Source organism: Corvus brachyrhynchos, unplaced genomic scaffold (assembly GCF_000691975.1).
Source record: "Corvus brachyrhynchos isolate BGI_N302 unplaced genomic scaffold, ASM69197v1 scaffold194, whole genome shotgun sequence".
NCBI lineage: Eukaryota > Metazoa > Chordata > Aves > Passeriformes > Corvidae > Corvus > Corvus brachyrhynchos.
In genome coordinates, this window is record NW_008237890.1 from 4,873,016 (window position 1) to 4,896,626 (window position 23,611).

At 38.5% G+C, this 23,611-nt stretch overlaps 1 protein-coding gene across 3 annotated transcripts in view; it reads right to left on the reverse strand.

The window, feature by feature from the left end:
* TTC39B (tetratricopeptide repeat domain 39B) overlaps window positions 1-23,611 on the reverse strand; it is a 64,920-nt gene that overhangs the window by 32,253 nt on the left and 9,056 nt on the right. For 2 of the 3 annotated variants that reach the window (XM_017732888.1, XM_008632565.2), the window contains exon 2: window positions 19,579-19,613. The gene's annotated coding sequence lies outside the window, so the exon portion shown is untranslated. Of the gene's footprint in view, window positions 1-12,414; window positions 12,690-19,578; window positions 19,614-23,611 lie in introns of those variants that run through there. The other variant, XM_017732886.1, reaches the window with a different exon arrangement.

Consider the following 23,611-nt stretch of genomic DNA (forward strand, 5'->3'; position numbering starts at 1 on the left):
TGCATCTAGTATCAATGTAGGTTATCCATCCCACTTCATTGTATCATCTTCGTGGTCCTGCAGGTAAAACCACAGGGTACCCAGTGGGGCGTATCTTCTATATCCTCTCTCTGGAGGAAGAGGACACCTGCTGTCAGTTGGTGAAATACAGGCCCACGCGGAGCAGGACGTAGTCCCTCTGAACTGCCGGAGCTCCTGAGTCAGTTTATCAGTTAGTGTCACTGGTCACCAATCTGGGGTCTATATTCAGTACTGCAGGCACCTTTGTGCTTTGGGAGTCACCTGCTGGGAACAATTAATAATCACATCTTTGTTCTTTTTTCCTCAGAGGAACAGCCTATGGGGGAGACACCTTCTCCACAGATGCAATGATGGAGGAAGGAATACTTTCCTCATACTCCCTGAGTTGCCAGATTGTATCACCGGCTGGTGGTGGTGCATCATCTTTCCAAATTACTGTTGTCAAGGGATTTCATGCGCCCTTGCTGCACTCTGTAGAAATTTCTGCCACATGGGTAATTGACACAAGACGTGGTCTGGATCTGTGAGGACCTGAGCATCGTCCGCATCAAAATACATGATTTCTTGCACAGATAATTCCCTTAGGAATTGAGTAACACTCTCTACTGCAGTTCATCTGCCTAAGTTACAAGGAATATCATCTTTATAGGAATACCTTTCCCCTTCACACTTGATAAGAATCGCCTCCAGAGATTAAAGACTCGTGTCTTTTTTCCCATTGCTTTGTCAATGTCCTTAGCAAGTGATCCCAGCCTGACTTCCTTACCATCTCATTCCACACTGTTGGCTCCATTGTCCCACCAGCAGACCAGACAGGCAATAATACAGTCATGGATGATGGCTGGAATATTTTCATGTCTCCCAGAGCTCATTTATGGATAGGGATCACATCATGTCTCTTCTGGTTCCTGTTATGGCCTTGATAATGGCTCTGAAAAATCGCCCTTGTGATGGTCCTGCTTCATCATCTTCACCCTCCTTGTCCTCCTTGACTGTTTTGACTGGGTGACTTTCATGTACATTTCTTCTGCTTCTGTGCAGGAGCCACTGACACTGACCCATGTTCATTCTCTGCTTCACTGGTTTCAGTGGCAGTGCCTGTCAGTGGGAATAGAGCAGTCACAGTGTCTGTCAGGTGGCTGGAGCAGCTTCAGGGCCTGTTGTCATCTCTTTCTCAGATTTAGAGACCTTCTTTTCCTCCTGCAGGTACTGAGCAGTGTTGAACATGGTGACAGAACACCTTTTTTCAACATTTTACTAGTTTTTCTGGATTCTGCACTTGTCCAGGGGTAAGGTGCACATACTCTGAAAGTTCCCACTGCCCTAGATACTGGCCCATACAACCCCCCCCACACTCTGCCATTCTGAATTATCCAGATTTCGGGCAGATCTCTACATAATGTTCTTAATTATTTGTCTGACCTTAAACAAGGCCTGAACCATATGCAACAACATGCTGGCTCCCAGCAAAAAAACCCAGGTTGGTTTGAAGGGTAGTCAAATGATGTCAAAAAGCTTTAAAATCTTGACCACTGTAACCAGCCTGGAAGGAAGGAAAAAAAGGAGGAGAAAAAGATACAGGAAGCTGTCTCTCCCATAGGCTGTTCCTCTGAGGAACAAAAAACAAAGATGTGATTATTAATTGCTCCCAGCAGGTGACTCCCAAAGCACAAAGGTACCTACAATACTGAATATAGACACACGGTTGGTGACCAGTGGCACTATCATATGATATACGCTGATCCTATGAAATACGCCACAGAGAACACGTACTGCAAGTAAAGCACTGCTGGTATAATACAGACAAAATACCACAAGTATCAGAGCAAATAAATCCACATTGTAACCAGCAACTATTAAACCAATACAATGAATGTTTATAACAATCTTATTTTAACACATTCTGGTCAGATCTGTCCTGATCTCAACCCTTTGTGCCCCACACTGGACACCAAAGGAGACTGTTGTGGTTTAACCCCAGCCGGCAGCCAAGCCCCATGCAGCCACTCACTCACACACACCAGTGGGATCAGGGAGGGAATTGGAAGGGTGAAAGCTAGAAAATGTGTGGGTTGAGATAAAGACAGTTTAATAGGGAAAACAAAAGCTATACAGACAAGCAAAGCAAAACAAGGAATCAATTCACTGCTTCCTATGGGCAGGCAGGTGTTCAGCCATCTCCAGGAGAGCAGGGTGCAATCATGCATAATGGTGACATGGAAAGACAAACACCATCACTCTGAATGTCCTCCCTTCCCTCCTTCTTCCCCTCACTTTATATACTGAGCCTGATGTCATATGGTCTGGACTATCCCTTTGGTCAGTTGGGGTCACCTGAATCATAGAATCACACAAAATTAACTACGTTGGAGAAGACTTTTGAGATCACCAAGTTCAACCTACGACTGAACACCACTGGGTCAGCTACAACATGGCACTAAATGCTACATCCAATCTTTCCTTAAACACCTTCAGGGATGGTGGCTCCACCACCTTCCTGGGAAGCCCACTCTAACGGCCAGTCACTCTTTCTGTGAAGAAATTCTTCCTAATGTCCAACCTGGACCTTCCCTCATGCAGCTTAAGACTATGTCCTCTAGTCATGTCACTGGTTGCCGGCAAAAAGAGCCCAACCCCCACCTGGCTATGGCCTCCTTTCAGGCAGTTGTAGAAAGTGATAAGGTCACCCCTGGGCCACCTCTTCTCCAGGCTAAACACTCCCAGCTCCCTCAGCCACACCTCATAGCACTTGTGCTCCAGACCTCTCATCAACTCCATTGTCCTCCTCTTTACACACTCCAGCATCTCAACATCCTTCCTAAATTAGGGCGCCCAACACTGGACACAGCACTCAAGGTGCAGCCTGACCTGTGCTGGGTACAGGGGGACAATCCCTGCCCTGGTCCTGCTGGCCACACTGTTGCTGATCCAGGCCAGGATGCCACTGGCCTTCTTGGCCACCTGGGCACAGCTGGCTCATGTTCAGCTGCTGTCAGTCACTACCCCCAGGTGCATTTCTGCCTGGCCACTGTCCAGTCACTCTGTCCCAGCCTGTAGCACTGCCTGGGGCTGTTGTGGCCGAAGTGCCACTTGGCCTTGTTAAACCTCATATTGTTGGACTTGGTCCATGAATCCAGCCTGTGCGGGTCCCTCTGCAGAGCTTTCCTATGCTCTAGCAGATTGACACTTGCACCCAACCTGGCATCTGCTAATTTGCTGATGGTAGCCTTAATCTCCCCATCCAGATCATCAATAAAGATATTAAACAGGACTGGCCCCAGCACTGATCCCTGGGGGACCCCACCAGTGACCACCCACCAACCGGACACAGCACCTTTCACCACTCTCTGGCCCGGCCATCCAGCCAGTTCTTAACCCAGCAAAGGGTGCTCCTGTCCAAGCCATGGGCTGCCAGCTTGTCCAGGAGAGTGCTGTGGGAGACAGTGTCAATGGCCTTGCTGAAGTCCAGGTAGACACAGCCTTCCCTTCATCCACCAGGTGGGTCATCTGGTTATAAAAGGAGATCAGGTTGGTCAGGCAGGACCTGCATCTCCGAAATCCATGCTGGCTGTCCCTGTTGTGTGCCACTCCAAGCTCCCATGCACTCCCAGCCTCCTCACCACTGCTGTAGTACAGAAAGCAGAAAAGGCCTTGGCTCTGTGTAAGCTCTGCTCAGCAGTTACAAAAACATCTCTGTATTATCGACCCTGTGTTCAGCACAAATCCAAAATACAGCCCCATACCAGCAACTGTGAAAAAAGTTAACTCTACCCCAGCCAAAACCAGCACAATCTCATTCACTTCAAAATGAAAAAAGGAACAGAAAAATGTGCTATACTGAACATTATACAAAGATAATAATGTCACATTACAAGCAGAATAAAATATTACTCTGTTACAGTCCAGACATTTTAGGGATACTTTTTCCGCAACACGTGACATTTTTTAAGTTTTCCTCTCACTACTGTTTCAAATTTCTTTTATGAAAAAAAGAGGAAATGTTCTGAATTCCAGCAACAGTTTGTGTCTCTTGAGCTTGGTGCTGAACTACTCATGAAACTGTTCCAATTCAGAGGGGATATACTGTCCATAAGCAAGTTATTAGCAACTTTAAGTAGATTCTTCTAATAAACTACTTGGAACCACAAAAGAAAAAAAGCATAAGAATATGACCTGAAAACCCCCAGATACACTGGAATACTATTACAATGACAGTCCCCAGGATGTACACAGACAAGAACATTATTAATTTAAAATGTCAAAACAGTTTACAGCTTAAGCCACTTTCCTTTTTTCCACCCTCTACAGATTAATTTAAAAGGGAGCATAACTACTAGCCCAAAACAAATGAAAAGTCACTGTGTTAGTATTTCAAAGTTATTTAAACATGAGTAATGAGTTAGACAATGACATCTATCTCTCCACAGCAGGCCTCAGTGTAAGAGTATTCCTGAAAAGCTAATACATAGCTAAAGTTAAACATTAACTTGGTACATGTTGCCTGTCTTTGTATTTGCAGAAGATTTAGTAAGTTTTTAACAATCACCCCAGGCGCAATGATTTACCAACTCTTCTCTTGGAAGGGGATTCAGGAGCTAGAAATGGGAGAACTGCAGAAAAAAAATTACCTGTAATCCACCACTGCCTTCCACATTTTATATTACATATTTAGGACTGAGTCCCACATCACTTTATTAGCATCAGCTGCACTGAAATGTTCAAGCAACACTTAACTACCATGAATAGGGATTGAAGCACTTAGTTTTTGAACTTCTAAAAGTAGAAGTTTTGTTGGCTTTTTTTACAACACAGCCAAAATAATCAGCCTTATCTGATAAACAACATTGCATTGCCAGCAAATTGGTTTTGTTCAGCTACTTTTTTTATCAGTGGAAGTCTCACTACAGTTACTGAAAATATTTGTAATTATTAGTGGGAATAAAGCAAAATTTCAAGTAATAAAGACCACAAAAATGTGAAACTAGCAATAACAATTTAATTTTAAGATAATCATATTAAGATGCAAATCTGACACAAACTAAAGGAATAAAAATAAGGTACTCTAAAAAATGCAGGGTATACAGAGAGAATGCTATTTGGAGTATAAGTATCAAGAAAACAAGATGCATTACAATTAAGAGAACATTTTCCCAGGACATAAATACCTTAGCAAACAAGTAACCCTTAACATTTACAGAAGCTTAAACAGAAGAAGAATCTTTTAGAGGCATTTGTTTCCATAAACTTAAATAAAAACCACCCTGTATGTGAACTACAGTACCAACAGGTAAAGCAGCAAGAAGCTACCATCTGCAGTACTCTTCTTGAGCAACATTTATGCAAGCATCTGCTAGAGTATTTACTGCCAAGCTAATGATGACAAAACAGTTTTTAAATGGATTGCTCTCAGTTGGTTCTTGTCTTCTGCAGGAAGATTGTTACGTCAAATAGTCATAATACACTGTCAAAATCTGATACTGTAAAGATTCAGAATGTTTCTATACTTCCTGAAGTAGCTTGTTCCCTTTGTAGCAATGAATGGGTTCAAAAACACTCGATTTTGAACTGTTTACGTTCTACCATGTCAAAAAGAATAACTATCTTTTTGTCAGTTTTGAACAGCCACAACATGACTTCTTAATGGCAAATAACAGTTGAACCTCACTAGAATCAATTCCATGGTTCCATTTTCTTGGCTAGAAGGCTCTGGGTATTTTTGAACACTGCTCTACTTTAACTTCGCCAATCCGTTGAAAAGCCCAAGAACAGAGGTCATTTTAAAGCTTTTTAGCTGATAGGATCCCTCTTCTTCTCCCTCCATGTATCAAGGGGACTATGTGCAGACACACTGTGCTTCTTCCACACATGTGGCACTGAGCTATGTGCTGATGTGTACTGCCATGCCTGCTTAGCATAAAATAAACTCAAATCCAGCCCTTTGAGGGCTGGAACCCACTGTCTCTCTGGAAGACTTTCTCCCAGACAACATCAAAAGCTGCACTAAAACTACACTACCAAAGGTCACAGTTTACAGGTCACAGAGATACCATTAAATCATCACTTCATGTTCATGTCTTGCATAGCTTTACATTGCCAAAATGCACTTGATGTCCTCTTGCCTGGTTTTACTATATATCAAAGATCCAAAACATTTGAAAAACTGTCACCACCACATAACTACTCTTTTTTTAGACTCAAATGACCCAGACACCTTTTATTACTATAGCAAAAGTCTGTTCCTGGCATCCTTCTTTTTGCTGTGTGTTTTAATTTTAAACTACGCTTCATATTAGAAGTATGTCACTAGGACAAGGATACCATCATCTGTAATTCTGCAATATTTAAAAATCATGCTTTAAGAAAAAGGAAATTGTTAAGGAACAGGTTCTTTGTTGTTGTTTTCTGTCAGTCATCAGACATCCAAACACTGGAAGTCCTGTCATAGTCTACTGCTACTTCTGTCTCAGTGAACTGGAAAGAGTCATCCTTTACCACAGTAGAGACACTTCTTCTCTGCCTAGCTCTGTAAAATACCAGTACAAACCCCGTATCTCTTATTTTCTTCAACTATTTAATCTTTCACCAACATGTGTCCATTCCTCTTGTGATTCAACATCTTGTCTCTTTAAGGTGTCATATTCTTTCAATAAGCTTTAAGCAGAAAATGCAAATCCTCTCTGTGGGAAACAAGAAACATCCCTACCACGTTTGTCTAAGGAAACACCAGTGAACTACAGTTCTTAGGACCTATTTAATGTTCCTCCAAAGAGAGGGCAATCTCCTATGTCTGAAAAGTTTGCAGGATTGCTTATCTCCTCATGAACATTTTTCTAATGGTTTGTCCTTGAAATATCTATTATAAGGCTGCATTTGATGTTTTTATATGCAAAGCTAGCAATTGCAAAGATTTGAAATGTCTAACAGGAACTACTTTCACATTAAGACTAGCATACATTGATGTGTATTTATTACATCTGAGCAAACATACAGAAAACTCAGATATTACTTTTGCTATCTGGAAATATATATTCAAATAAATTTCTTCATATTTTGAAAGCATCGGACTCCTCACCACTAAGCTTGTAATTTGAAAAGAAAAATGGCTTTTGCATCTTATCCCTCTCATCCACCACTCATATACAAGCCAACAGTAATACTTCAGTTTTCTGCCTAGAGCTGTGCCAAAATTTAGTTTGGATCCTTTCTCAAGGGACAACATTATCTGCTATAACTTTTATCAGTTATTTGCACAGACATAAAGCTGCAACACAAGTCATCAGAAGGTGAGATACTTGTAGGAGTACTATTTACCTGCCACAGAGCAGTGGGTTGCACTCGTTCTCACGGCAAAACCCCACCAAGAGCATCATGACATGAAGCAAAATAACTTGTTGCAAAATACTACTGAGATATTCTGTTAGGTCTACATTTTTCATTCTATATCGTTTAGTGAAGGATGGCTGAAGGTAATACAATCCACTGACACATACAGGAAATGTTCAAAAAAGCAAAAGGAAATAGCTTTTTAGTTCTGCTGGATTTTCTCATACAAGGGACTAGTCTTAAATCTCACAAGTGAGAGACTTCTGTATGATTTGGTTTTAAAGAAATACAAACGGAAGTGCACGATCTTCAAGAACACTTTCCGCATCAAGTCTGAAACTAAGGAATTCTCATGAACATGTATTATTCTGAGGGACTACTGACATGCACGAAACTGCACACACACCTCAATCCCACAGTAGGCTAGAGCTGGCACATATCTTTCAGTATCTTGCTGGACAGGTACGGAACTCAGCCTCTGCAGGGCCATCAGGCAAGCCTCATGAAACTGATATTTTATTCTTTTGCCTATGGGCATGCTAGGCATACCTCTCACCCAGAGAGTAATTCAGAAATGCAGAATCAAATGGAGTAACCCGTCTCACAGTTGGACATTTCTTGCTGCTAACATATTAAAGCATATTAAACCCTTGACAAGGGATCACAGTATTTTGAAATGGCCCATCACATCCAGTTTATGAACCAAAAAGGATTTTTAAACCTTTTTTGTTAGTTTAAAGTAATACTGGCAAGATACAAGATCACGTGATCAGTATTTTTTCTAATGCAAACAGAAAAATTGTTGCAAACTCTTTTACCATTTTACCTAAAACCCAGTCTTCAACACCACTTATAACTACACAACAGAAGAATGGCTAAAAGCCATAAGAAAAATGCTGTAAGCCATACAGCTAGGAATTTGGAATTTTTTGCAATTTATATAAATCATTTCCTATCCTAGACTATTACCATTATTACAGAAAGTCTGAAAACTTCAGCCATCTGGTCAGTACAGCAAATGGTAACTTATTTTACCCATGTATTAAATCCACTAGTCATACCTCCATAGCAAATTCTACATTCATTATGCACACATCCCTTTTTATGAGAAGCACGAATTTTAGGTAAATAAAATATTTATGGTAAGCACTGAAAAAAAAATTTCTTGCCAATGCAAGGCAGACTTTATTCCTCTGAAGGCTCACTGTCTTCACTGTTTCAAAACTTCACGAATGGATGAGATAGTCTGTATGGTAAATATTCATTTAAAAACCTAACTGGCAGCCAAACTATGCAGTGCTGTGCTAGACAAATTTGCAGAAATTAGCAGAAATTACTTCCTGAAGTAGATTGTAGGTAGGTAGTAGATAGTATGCAGGAATTACTTTAAAATTATAAAATTTAAAATTAAATTAAATTATAATTTTAAAATTTATACTAAAATGCATTCAACATCAGCCAACTTTTCAAAATAAATAAATAAAAATAATCAATACACACAACTGATGAACATCCTTTAAATGGTTATTTAGTTTAAAATACATTAGGTTACATAGTCCAGTGTTCGGGTAAAACCATCAGGGTAACACACTTATTTTTCACTTATTCCTCCCTTAGGACTTCCTCACACTGTATTTTAAATCTTATTCTATAGCAGAGAGACAAAGAGCACTGTTTCTACTCAAGCCCTTCCTGAGTACTAGCTTTCATTTGAATTTTCGGAGACATCTACCAACCCACAGAGCTGGTAACAGCAGCACATGATGCAAACACCATGGTAGAAAGCAATGCAGATCCGTGTGGCTGCATCTTCCTCCTAACACTACCTGACTATGAGACTGCAGCATTTAGCTGGCTATTTGTAAATCTGTATCAGTGAATTTCTGGATCACTGCTGCAATACCAAGGGATCTGCCTATACGATCCTTTGAATGATCAAGCCAACTCACCACTAGGGCATTTTCCTTTCCTTTAATGGTACTGGGGTTTTTGTTTCAATTTTTGGGGGGTTTTGTTTATTGTTGGGTTTGGTTTGTTGCTTGAGATTTTTAAAATTAAATTACTTCTCCTCCCTCATCTTACAGCTGTGGCAGAAAAGATGATGCAGAGCAAAAAGAAACAGTAGCTGATATTACACATTTGTATACATAAAGAGAAAGCACTGAAAACAGTTTTTCAAAAGGAACAGCTGCGGAAAAGGAGTTGGAGCTCTCAGAAAAACAGAGGCAGTGAGAAGGGAAGAGATAACTGAGGGAGGAAAAAAAGAGGTAGTTGCTCCTATTGAAAACCAACCATTATTAAAATAACATGCATAAAAATGAGCTGAGAATGGCTTTACATTTTTTATCCATACCTTAGCATTGTCAAAAAAAAGGTCAAACTGATAGCTTTTCATAGACTACTGGAATTTCACTAAGAGAGGATTTTAATTGATCCATTATTACACATTAACAGGTATAATGTTACATTATAGGCAAGGACAAGCATAGCAGATAAAGCTCTGTCTTACAGATCAGAAGCTGGGGGCAGGGGAAAACTGCTAGTATTTTAGGAAAAGTGTTTGCCCCCTCTTTCTTTTCATAGCTGGAAGTTTCAGTTTTAGCTCTTCTAAACTAAACAGATTTACCTACAGATGACAATGTTCTATTTTAGGAGTTATTACTACTCACAGCAGTAGAAATATTAGTAATGCTGTCTTACAAATGAAATGCATTAAAAGACCATCAAACAAACAAAAATTTTTTATACAAACAAAAATTCCTGCTTAGAAGTCTCATCTGATCTTGAAATTTAGATGTCAGATCACCATGTGTCAGGAGACCAATAATGTTTACTTACTTTACATTCTTCATGTAAGTTTTGTTTGCGATCTCCGATTTATGACGGCATGCACTGGATTGCCTCCTAGTCAGAAAGCAGCCCAGCATCCCCAGTGCTGCCTCATGGCAATCTAACATTTGACTACAAGAAAGTGATCAAGAGATTTAGCTTCCAAATATTTCAGTGACTGAGGGAAATAAGGGAACGAGATAAGGGAACTTTCCTAGTGGGCTGTCTTATTTAAAACATGGATTTTGCTTATCTACATATCTATTATCAATGCAGCACCTGAACAATCACAAGAAAATACTGACTGGAGTATGCCCACATACTACTCTACAGATGCAACAAAACAACAGATTAAGCACAAGGGAAGAAAATCTAGGCAAAGGTGACCATCTGCTTGAATCTCAGGTGCCACAGAAAATAGTGTCAAGATGAAGCTCATCTTGCTGGCTCACCATCAACCGACCATTGCCAACAGAGTCTACTCCTCTGAAAACAACACAGGCTACATTTCCAAAACCAAACCCACAAGCATGGCCAAATGTTTCAGTTTTTGACTGATCATTATTCAGATTCAGTAAGCCAATAATCAATTTATTTCCAGTCAGGTATTTTTATCATTTGAGAAACATCAGTAGCTTAATCTGACACCAAGTTCTTAAATTCAACAGCAAATTGCACTGCACATGGACAGAAAGGGAGACCCAAATTTCCCATAAGGACTCAACCATATTGTGAAAGCAAGCCATGCCAACTACTTAGGTTACTATTCACCCACCTGAATAGGCATACACAGTTCATCTGATCACTAAAATGATTACAGAATAATCCTATTTAAGCATATCAAGCCACTCCAGCATGAATTTGACACAGCAAAATATATGTAAGCCTAAAAACTGTCAGCAAAACAGTCAGATCCCAGGCATTTAAAACTGACCACAGTCTGACTGAAGAGGCAGAAAAATCAAGTGTCAGTATTGGTTTGCAGGTAGAAGAAAAAACTAATTTACACTATCCTGTTCAACACTGATGGGAATACACAGCAGTATAAAAGGTTATCAGATTTAATCAACAGAACTCAGTGGTTAGACAGCATTTTTAAAAGTAAGTTTGAACACGAGATCTTTGCAGGTAAACTGAGAATTTACTATGTTTGAATACTCCTTATCAGACTAATAGTTTGTATTAAATAATCCAGCTGAGGTCAATGCATGCAATATGGTGTACAAAAATGTATCGAAAAGGATAGATAGCAATACTGCCAAAGCTTAATTTACACGATGTTGATCCAGACAAATAGATTTCCACCAAAAAAAAAAATATAATTTTGATCTGTTCAACAGTTCTGCTAGAAAGTAGGTCTAAGTAAGGCATGCTGACAAGAAAATAGGTTGAGAAAGAACCTCCCTGAAGAGCTAGCATATATAAATAATAATGACAGCTTACTGGCAGTTCTACATGAAATGAATAAAAAATTCACTTATCTTGCTATGGAAAAAAAAGAAAAAATAAATCATGCTGCAAGTAGGACACCAGATCAGGCCAGATGTTTATGGGACTAACACTGCGTCACACAAATACTGGACCAGATCCAAAGAGACAATTACGACAATGATCCTAGCAAGACACTTTTCCTAAACTTCAAACCAATTTACTTGAATTTATTACGCAGTGAACTTAGAGCCCATGCTGGAGGTATTCTGATATAACTAACGTCTCTAAAAGCACACTGCATTATACTTAACATTTAATACTTTGAAAGCACAGCACTGCATCCTATGAAATAAATTATTTATGTTTAAGTAAAAAATTATATAACCTCAAATGGTTAAATCAGCACAGCTACCAGGAGCAGAAGACATAGTCTATAAATGGAGAAAGTAACTGTAAGTCTGATACTGTCCTTAAATTACCACATTTTAAAGAACGGCATCCCAAAATACACACCTTGCGGTGTTCTACAACCTACAGTATCTGAGCTGATTAAGCACTGACATCAGCAGTGAAGCTTCTGCTCTCTAAAAGCATTGTTCACCACTGCAAAGTGCAGTGGAGAAACAATTATTTCATAATCCCCATTGTGAGTATATCGTTTTTCCTTTGTCTTCAAGGAAATATATATTAAAAAAAACAATGCTATAGTTTGACATACCTGCCAAAGCAAATTTTCACAGACAAAATCTCATTAATCTTACTACCACATTCATGATTTCAAGGACTATTAGGCAGAGAAAATATACTTACAGGATTAATTCAGTCAACTTCAGGTAAGTAAATATAGTCCTTGTGTAAAAATAAGTGCTGCTTCTTTCACTCTATCTTTTTTCACTGTGCGCACACACAAACAAACAAAAAAAAAAAGCAGAAAGACAAAGAAAAACATCAAGAGAAAACTGATTCTGTTTTATTTCTCAATATCCATGAGTTTTCATTAATGAGTTATCAAGCAAAAAGACTAAAAGTTTCCATGCCAGCAGCTGGAAACACAGGCACTCTCCATAGCCGAATTCAAAAGAAATGTCAGTGAGAGTGGCAGCAGCTACAGTCAATGCTGGAAGCTGATGCCTCTGCAGGAAGAGGATGCTGGGAGATTCTCCCAATCTGTGCTGCAGCCTAATTCTAATCCATCACTCCTAACTGCAAGGGGAAAATGGAGACGAGAGGAACACAAAGTAATTTATATTTAAAGACAAAAAAGGAGTCACCTTAGCATTTCCTGAATATAAAAAAAAAAGAAGCCACCACTAAAGTCAGACAGAAAAGTATGCTAATGAAACTGCAGTAAAGTATATTAAAGCAACTGCAGAAAAACTAGATCAAATACATGGGAGTTGATAGCAAGGAACACTGAAGAAAAGTAACTAGCTCATGACTGATTTTATTTGACAGTACTCAAACTTATTATCACCTTTTTTTTAATTAACCCTTCGACCTTTTTTTTCCCCAGAAATCCAAATTTTTAGTTTGAGTTCCACAACCAAAACGAATCACTAGCACAGAGAGCTGTTCATAAACAATTCTCTTCCTGAATATCAGCTGCAATAGAAGAAAGCAGGAGTCAAAAGCCAAACAGCTACAACATAGATAGTTTCATCCCCTTGGTCTAATCTCTCTAGATGAGATATGATGAAAGCTCAGTACAGGGGAGCTAAGCAGCAGAAAATTAAACTATGTCCTCCACTATTACCTTCAAAAAGTACTCTTTAAAGCTATACCAACTGAACTAATAGTACCTATTTCTGGCTATGTTTACTGTTACAGACTGAGATTTACTCCCAAAAATGTCTCAAACAAATTTTTAAAGCAAAATGCAGGAAACCACAGCTGTGCATTTACTTATTTCAGGTGCATGCTAAGAAGTATCAGCAGTAAGACTTCAAACCAATTTATTTAAACAACTTACTTTTGTTAAAATGCTCTTGTAACATACTGGGAAATAATTGCACAGTATTTCCCAAAACACCTGAGGAAACCAAGAGCTATGATCAGATAAAAAAAAGGTTTTGTAAACCTTGTAAACCTTTCGAAGAGATGATATTGACAGCTGTAATTTACGGACAACAGCACCTTTAAAATCAGGATATTCTAACTTTTCCATAAAACTTGACCCAGTAGTGTTAAAGACCAAGGAGTTCAGAGATATATGTCCAAGTTCTCCACCACGTCATTTGAAGCAGTGTTCATATGTATTGTCAGTTAATATACTAACAATATTAGGGGCAGGGAAAGTCAAAGTGCCAGGATTTCTGAGACCTTGCCTATACATGAAGGGTAGACAAGTTTCAGTCAAGGTTGCCCAGTCACATAGAAGTCAACTCAATTTCCCAAAAAACATAGAGTGTTCTGTGTTAACATAGCATCAGTTCCAGAAAGTCCACACTTGACGGACTATTTTCCAGAAAAAGCTGAGTGAGTCAGAAGCACATTTCCACAAAGCTGACCAAAGCATGCTTTTTGTCTGCAAATATTAACCCACGCTCAAAATTTTTTCCCTGGATTGTCTTATAGGAAAATAAACTAGTAGACATTCACTACACCTTCCACTCAGACTGATTCCCAAAATGCTCTGCGATGGCTTTTAATCATCACAGATGGGGAAGGGAACGGATGGACATGACACAACCAAACCAAACTGCCAAAACAACACTATTAAAAATCAGGATTTTTTTTTTTTGATGGCTTAAAGTAAAGGAACAGGCAAATCTGGGTTTCAATCTGTTTTCCTTAAAAACTTCTCAACATCTGACCAAGTCACAGCCAGCAATTTATTCTTTTTCTTAATCGATGAGTTGAGTTCCGTTTTCTTACCTAAATCACTTATGTCTTAATGGTTGTACCACCAATCCAAAAGTCTACAACACTTTCCAAGTCTCAGAAGTTATTCAGAGAAGGCAATTCTTGAGCTGCAGGACTACAAATAGTGTTAAGCAGTCTTTATTAAAGCACAGAAGAAATATTACTTTCCTGAAATACGTTTAAAGAAAGAACATACAGATGTGATCATGCATTCCAGCATAATATCAAGATTCCAGTATGATAATTAAATAAATTCCAGAAGTCTCCAGAAAGCCTCACCCCAAAAATATTATGTGAGTTTAACGCCATGTTGTTAATTAATTTGTAATGAAAGAACAAGCCACAGAGCAGCAAACAAGTATTTAGGCTCAATTAAGACAGATTTCTTTTGGTAAACGTGGGATAACAGAAAAACAGGCTGTGGTATCTTTCTGTTCAGCAAAGGCTTGCAAGAGAATGACAGGGTGTGGAAAACATGCAGAGTTTTGGGCAGTTCTGTGTACAATGTCCCTGAAATTATTTGTTTGGCTTTGGGTTTTTGTCTATCTCCTCTCCTCGCTTTCTAAGGAGCGATGAACACAAGTGGAATTGCACATTTCAAAGTGAACTGAAGATACCAATAAAAACAATAGCACAATGTGGCCTTAAGTCTTCTACTCAAATACAAACACAGAGAAATCTTACAGCACAGGCAAAAGGTGTAGTTGCAATAAACATGTATTAGGAATGACATAATTACTGCCCAACCAAAACCTTTCAAGGTTTAAAAATTTATAACCTTAGAAGTGTTTGGAGTGGGGAAAGATTAGAGAGAGAAGCCTGATGTATCACTAAGGCTGTTCCAAATCTTGAAACTGACAATATAAAGCAGCTACTGTGCCATATTTTTATATTTATGCACCTATGAAAATATTATCTGCTAGAGACAAAAACTGCCTTTACTGGAAATTTTTTCCACTGACCTTGTGGGTCAAACATAAGAAATTAAAATTTGGTCATTAAAATTGTCACTGCTGCTTCTCACCATCTCAAGACAATGTCAGAATGTGAATTTAAATTTATAAAGACAGGAACAGCTCCTAAAAGTTGTTGGCTCCCTGAATTAAAATTTGAATTTAGAGCCATTTCCTGAACTGTTCAATTTCATTCACTGACAAAACACTCAAATGTTCAGGTATAACTGAAATCTTAACTACACTTCTGAGATTACAAGGATAACCTGATCTAACTTCCTTAAACACTTCTGGCCCTTAATCTATCACCCCAGTAATACCACACAGAGCTGCTTTGGTAGGATCAAGGATTAACAGTATACAGCTTTGGGCAGGCAAAGAAAATGCAAAAGAGAATCGATGAAGTATGCCTCCTTTTGCTGAAATTGATAAGACAAAAAAATCCAAGGAGTTCCACTCTTGACCAAAAATTTTCTGTCTGCTTCGCTTACAGAATGCAAGCTCCCACTTTTTCAATACTTCATGTTTTAAACGTGTTTAAATGAGATCTCACGATCTTTCCACTGATGCCATAACTCACGGTCTGGTGTCTGAAATTTCTATATAAATAGCACAACATGAAGACTTCCTCTGCATATGAACTGCTTGCAGCAGTCAGACAGACTTCGTTTCTTCCCAAAGACAACTACAAAGCATCGTCTACAAACATAACCACACAGCTACCATAATACAGTTGCTCTAAATGCTGCTACTCATTTGTATAAGCCTCTGATATTGTGGTAGTAAATAAAGGCACTATCTTTGCCTTTACCTCACAGAGAAAGACTGCACAGCAATCTAAGGAAGATTGCATGGACAAACATAACAACTTGATGGCTACTTATTCCTTTCATGTACAGATGACATTTTAAGGAATAGTAAGTAAAATGAGATGGGCAGAAGTGCCAACAGAATTAATACCTCATACATGTTCTAAACAATTGAGAACTTCAGAGGATAAAATACATACAGAAATCAAAATAGCAGTGGCAAGGTCAGTACATGCTAAGCATAATACAGTGATGGTTAAACACTTTTGAGAACTCAAACCACTTTCAATCTAGTTGTAAAGCCAAAGACTAGACAACTTAGAAAATTACACTCTGGCAACAGGAAACATTAATATCTGCATTCTACAAAGAGATTTTCAGAATAACTTCAGGAAAAATCAGGTAACAGAAATATATTGAAAAAAATTCACAGAAGTAGAGAATTATCTTGTTCAGTAAGAATAAAATTAAAGTTGCAGTTTTTCCACAGTAAAGTTTAGGTCTTGATGAGGCATTTTTAGCAATAATTAAATAAAAGAATTAACCACACACAAATCTGTTTCACCCATGTATGCTTTTGAACCTGTAGATGCTTGGCAGGCATTAGGTAACGTTGTGAAACATATCCACCCAGCCCAAAACTTGGAAGCAGACACTCTAGTGGAAAAACGGTAAAAAGAAGCCAACCACGACAAAACTTCTTGGCAGAGGCTTCGATTTCCACAACAGAAATCACAGTTTGTCTCCAGTTACTCAGTTCCTTTTACAACAGAATATGCCAATCAAACTAGTTCTGAGTTAACGCAAACAGGAATTTACTTCAACATTTATTCCACCTATTCTCTTTGGAAGGTTGAAGATGCTGTATCAAGTGTTATTATCAAACCAGTACTTTGAAAACTCAGTTACTTCCATTGGCAGAGAAGATATTAAATGCTAGTGCTTGTTTTAAGTAAAATGGCAGAGTGACCTACTGTAATAGCCCTTCTTCAGCTTTAGCACCAGTGAACAAAATTTACAGTAAACAACTCTATTTAAAGGTTCCTTCATGTTTCTACAAAGCAAGTATTTTGTGATCATTGCGTGTTTTGGATTGCTGTTTATATCTACAGTAGCTACCATGAGTAGAAGATGACCGAGGAGTCTAGACAGAGAATCTAATACATTTAAACCTCTGGAGCAAAGACTGATTTCCTCCCGGGCCTGTCCTCAGATATGACAGCCAGCACATGACATCTAGGAAAGGATTTTACCATATTAAGATAACTCTTTGCCCTTTCGACATCTAACCTGCACAATATATTTAAAGAATATAAGTAAGCAATATAAGTAAGCAATATATTTAAAGAATAAAGCCAGTTAAATTCAAGCTGGATTAGCAAAACCATTCACTGGCATCTACTGGTGCATACTCCATACATATTTCACACTAAGGATTGCACAGTGACTTATGAAATACTATGAAGATCTGGTTGTTACAGAGTCTTTCCCAATTCTCTAAACCAACATGATGATCTGACAGAATCTGAACCAAAACTGATCTCAAAAGTAAACATGATTCTTTGTTTACACAATTCTGTATTTAAAAAAAGTCCATTTTAGATAAATTCAACTGGATATAACTAACGGAAATAATGCCAAGCATATCATCACAGAGCTCTAACAATGCCACCTTCCTACCTAAAATAAGGGAGAATGAAACACTGACACATAAAAATGTTGAAAGTGAATGTTATCAACACCAAAATCAAAAATAGATACAGCTTCCCAGAAACTTAAACCTCTGGTCATTCATTGTTCCAATATAGTGATGGAAAAACTACCATCAATTCTAGATAGAGAAAGGTCAGGAACAACCAGTATGGCACTAGATTTATGAAAGGCTTTACACCTCAGGCAAACAACTAGCATCATTTGAAAACTAGAATCAAAGCACTTCAAGAAAGATAAGACTGAAGACTTCCACAAAATGTTCCAAGACCCTTTTCAGTTCCTTAGGGACATTTTTTTAAAACAGCTATATCTTCTGAAGAATTTGAGAAAGGAGAGTTTAACCCAGTGAAGAATCCTGCCCAGTTACAAAAGAACATACACATTCGCTACGTTTAATGTGATGTTTGCGTCCCATTAATATTCTCTCTGTCATCCTGCATTGACTGTTCTACATAATGGTTATTGCAGATGGAAGCAATACCAGCCAGAATAAACTGACATCCTAACTTCTTTTACAAAAAGTGTCTCAATAAGACAGCTATGAACACAGCAGAGACACTCAGGACAAACAAATCAAAGCTCTGCATGCCAGAAATAAACAACCATGCCCAGCTCAGACATCAACAAAAAAACAGCAAAACCATTTTCTCACAGAAGGAATGTGTGTTGGATAAATATTTTCATACAGTATTTCAAAGTCACTCTCTTCCCTGTCCCAGGGGAAACAGCGGCCAAAGAGAGAAGCTACCTGATCATACAAAAACTGCTAAGCAGTCAAAGGAAGAAAAATCAATCATTAACATGAAGAATTCTCAACCTGAACATATCGGGTTCTTATTGTTTCATGACACTCAGAAAGAAACGTTCAATTTTTCTCGTTCTACACAAATCAGACCTACAAACGTTCTACACAGATCAGACCTTACTACTCCAGGTAAGATACAAATAGAGGGTCTGGCAAATCTGTAAAGTACAATTTGCCAAGACCATGGATGTTTTGGCCATGAAGTTCAGTCCACAGCTACTTCTGGGTCTAGAAGTGTATTCGCAATCTGACGATATCAGCTGAAGTCCCCTTCTCACATGCTTCATGGCACAAAAATGCAATAAAATCCTAGAGAAAAACTAAAACCATTTATGAACAGCATAACGTGTTTTCATCACACTTTGAGAAAGGTGTGGCTTCAGCATGAGATCTAACACCAGAGAAATGACTGTATCTCACTTCATTAGGGGAAAACATCTGTGCAGCAGTACATTATAAGACACAGCAATTTCCATTTGAAAATCTTGCTTAGATGGTCTTGCATAATGTGTGATCCAAAGTTTTCCTAATAATGTTAAGTGACTATTTTTTCACCACACAAAAATGTCTAGAGCTGTCAGTCTGTAACTAAGCTACTAAATGTTCTATTTTTAATTCCTTACAATTGTCACAGTTGTTGACAAATACTTCATCACTAATATCAACTTAATTACACTTCCGTTTCTCAACTCTTGAGGACTTCAACTGCTCTGAAAGATGTGAATGTAGTCAGTGCATAAAAAATGATGTTTCCCTGGAATGATGTGCATACAGTATTTGATTTCTGTATAAGGAGTTTTAACAAACACACATTTTAAAACACTCTACTTACACGGGGATGTTTTCATAGGCATCTTCAAAATTTTCCTGCAGAAGAAAAAAAAGAAGTTTCAATCTAATGTGCATGTGTTTTGTAAAACAGCAGAAATTTACCATTACCAGATAGCACTTACTTCTGCAACATACAGTAATTACCAGAATATTCACAGCCTACTGACTATTTGTTAAGCTTTCAGTGCAAATCATTATACAGAGAGATTTCCTATGGGCCTATTACATCAGACTACAGCTAAATTAAACCAAAGATCTTTTCCTTTTCAGACTCTAAACTTCTGCCATGTAAATCACAGAAGGCAATACAGGCTTATGTCTCAGGAGTTTGTGCAGCACATCTGATGTATTCAGGATGCACTAGCTGAACAGTATATCTACACATGAAACAAAAAGTGTTCTGTGCATATACCTGATATGCAGCTTAGCCAGAGTGTATACAAGAGATGCATGGGATACATGAGAGACAGTGTGCACATACAGCCAGCTCACACATTAATATTTTGTGAACAGCTTAGTCCAGAAATCTAAAAGTTGTTTCTTTCCAACTAGATTCAAAGCTCTTTCAATCTAGGTTCAAAGTTCAAATTGAAATAGACGAACAAATGCACAAACGTAAAAATGAACAGAACAGCTCATCTCAAAGATCACTTATTTCTGTATCCAGTTTCCAAAATTGGGCTGTGGAAGTGTGTAGCAAAGACACATGGGCAAATGGCCCTCCCTCACATATCCCTCTCCACCTCACACTTTTCAACCTTTGGCAACTCCGAGAATTTCAGGACTAAATACAGTTTGGCCATCTGGCGATTTTCAGTAGATCTCTGTTCCAAATACCAGTCCAATTGCCTCGATCCCAAGTAGACTGTTTTATTCATGAGTTACAACATTAATAAGCAATTTCATGAGCCTGACATCCATTTTGTGCAAAATAAGAATTTCTACTTGAACTTGGCTCCAACTACCTTTGTTTAATCATCCCTAGCTTTATATATATTCAAAACCAGTAAAGAATCAATTCGTACTTGCTCTTTCTTTGCCACTTACAATTTTGAAAGCCTTTGCTACATCATCCAACTCATCTCTCTTCTGAGCCAAAGACTGCTACCTTACTCAGTCACTATTCAAACAGAAACTATTTCCTACTTGTAACTGTGCTTTCTGCTCTTTCTGTAAGAAAAACTGGAAGCATGATGGAAGAGATTTTTAACATATCCCAGCAAGATATCTAGAGGAGAATGACTCCCACTTCCATACAACCCTTTTCAGTTAGCTGTAGAGAGTCATAACATCTCTCCAGTGTCTTCTTTTCTCTAGGCTAAACATCCCCAGCTCCCTCAGCTCCTCCTTGGAGGACTTTTGTGCTCCAGACCCTTCACCAGTTCCATTGCTCCTCTTTGGACATGCTACAGCACCTCACTGTCTGTCTTGGAATGAGGGGCCTAAACCAGAACACAGAATTTCAAGAGTGGCCTCACCAGTGCCAAGTATAAGCTTAGAACTTAAAAGAACTCGGAAAAAGCCAAATAAATGATCCTCCTGATCTGAGGAGAACTGGAGTTTCAAAAAGCTGAATAGAAACCAACAAGAACATCCTGAACAGAAACTCTTGTTACCCACGTCTCAGCCCAGACACTGACAGAAGTCACTAGTTTTCTAATAAACTCCTTCTCTAAAGACTAGTTGCCTCCCTAAGCCACTTCTGGAGACAAGAGAAGAAATTCAGCAGAACAAACAAGCAAAACACACTTACAGCTTTTTGAGCACAATTCTATTTCTCCTAAGACAGCAAACTTGAAAAGCAAAAGTCAAGGACTTTTAACTGTCAAGTACTTACTAAAGAACAGTAATGACTGGAAGTTTGCATGCAAAAATATCTGTGATATGAACCTTTTGCAGGCTCTTTCAGACCTTTATACAAGAGCAACACCTACATACAGGAAGAAACAGAGAGAGAACGTGCATTCTCTCTAGGTAAATGCCTCCTTTGCCTGGTAGCTTCTGTATTTTGATTCCTGTCATCCACACTGGTCAAATGGCTGTCCAAACATTTAAAAGGATGAAGTACAACCTCAGTAGTTTTCCCCAAACACCAAGCATAGGGAATAGTCACAGCCTTTCAAGAGGATCCTCAAGGAAGCTAAAAACAACATCACTGAAGGTGGCTTCCATGCTAAAAAACCCCAAAACAAAACAAGAAAAAAAACCTCAAACCATAGGTTTTTCCTTAAGTTTCCCACATCTTCCTACTCCCACTGCATGCAAAATGGGTATTAGAAAATATTCAAATGGATATCTTGGTCCCATTTCCACAAACTCACACAAGTTTGCAGTTGACTCTACAGACTGTCAGAGATTTCCGATGTATAGACAAAATCTGGAGGCACTAGAAGAGAAGCCCAGCTGTTTTCTACTCCATTCCATGCCCATTACAACAAAAGAGTGACGTGTAAAGAAAAGGACTGCAACAGAGTTACCTAGAAAAGCTCCTCCCTGATCCAAGTTCTAGGACTGATCACATTCCTATCCAGATATAAAAGGTTTAAAAAGTACTCAGAACATACTAACTTTTTCCCCAGTAGTCTGGCAAAATCTACTTGTAAATTAAGCCTGTTTAACAAAAAAATTGAGTGAAGTTTAACACAAAATACACAGCATCTTAAAGACCTAAAGCCTTATTTAATATATAAATGTGTACAGGTATGCATATAATATATGTCGATATAAAAAATAAAATCAAGTGATTGACAAAGTTTGTCTACTCTTCAGAATACAGAAGGAGCCCAAAAACACGGACAGATACATTCTTGTGCATTTAGTTAAAGCCTAGAAAGTTTCTATTTTCAAGTGCTCATTCCAACACTGCAAGTTCCAGCTGACGCAGCTGAAATGCCACAGCAGTTCCCAGAGGTGCTCCATCATTTTGGTCTACAGTAAAGCAGACTACTTAATGCAAGGGAAGTGTTTTTACTAAGCACCAATGAAGGGCATTGTCAGGCACTAGCCATGACAAGTTCCTTCAAGACTAAATGTGACCTCTACACTTTAGCACAGTTAGCACAGAACATCCCTTCCATTATTCACATGGTGGAATAGACTGAGCTGGATGCAGTCCTTCATTCATTTCCTCTGCCTGATCCAGGTCGGTCCTGCAGCAGGTCCCAAAGGTCCTGCTCCAGTATGTCCTTGCTATAATGGCGTCCTGTCCACGGGACATGCACACAGCAGAAATCTTCAGGAAATATGAACTGTAGTTAAATCCACAAGAAGGACAACAAAGCCTTTTTTCAGACATTCTACTCAGAAAAATAAATATATGCACATGTAAGGTAGTACCAAGAGAAAGAGTTTAAACACTATGACTCTCAATACAATGCTAGTTCATGCTGCAATCCACAGATTTTTAGTGCAGTTTTTCCAGAGGACACGTTAGTACAAGAATTTAAACCACATAACTATACATAAAGCTGCCACTAGATGGCATGACAGAAACTGACTCAGACCTTTCCAGATTTCAGAAAATCCTTAGCCCAATATTTAACAAAATAAAGCTGTCTCAAAATTATGTTTCTTGAAGCGCACAGCTTTTTGGGTTTTTTTTGGTTGATAAGTGCATTGTTTCTTGAAATCTTTATGATGTATCCTTTTCAAGATGCAAGCAGACTTAAAAACAATTAATTTACATAAGTTAGAGATACTAATCTTTTGTGAAGCGAAGAAAGTCAGTCATACAGAGACATAAATGGTCACAGTGTACTAACTGAAAAACTGAAGAGTTCCTGTCCTCCAGCAATGAGAGCAGAAACCATACACAGCAAACACTTCACCTCTCAAGCCTCACAAAAGTAGCATCTAAGGGAGACTCTTCAACTCCTGCTGCTACAACTTCAACTAATATAGGACATCTATCAATATCTACATTTTTTTCTAATGCACTGGCAAAATTTCTTGCCTTGCTTATTAGAGAGATCCTAATACCAAATGTGAACTCTACTCTCTTCCACATTCATCATAAATCAACTCTAAGGAAATTT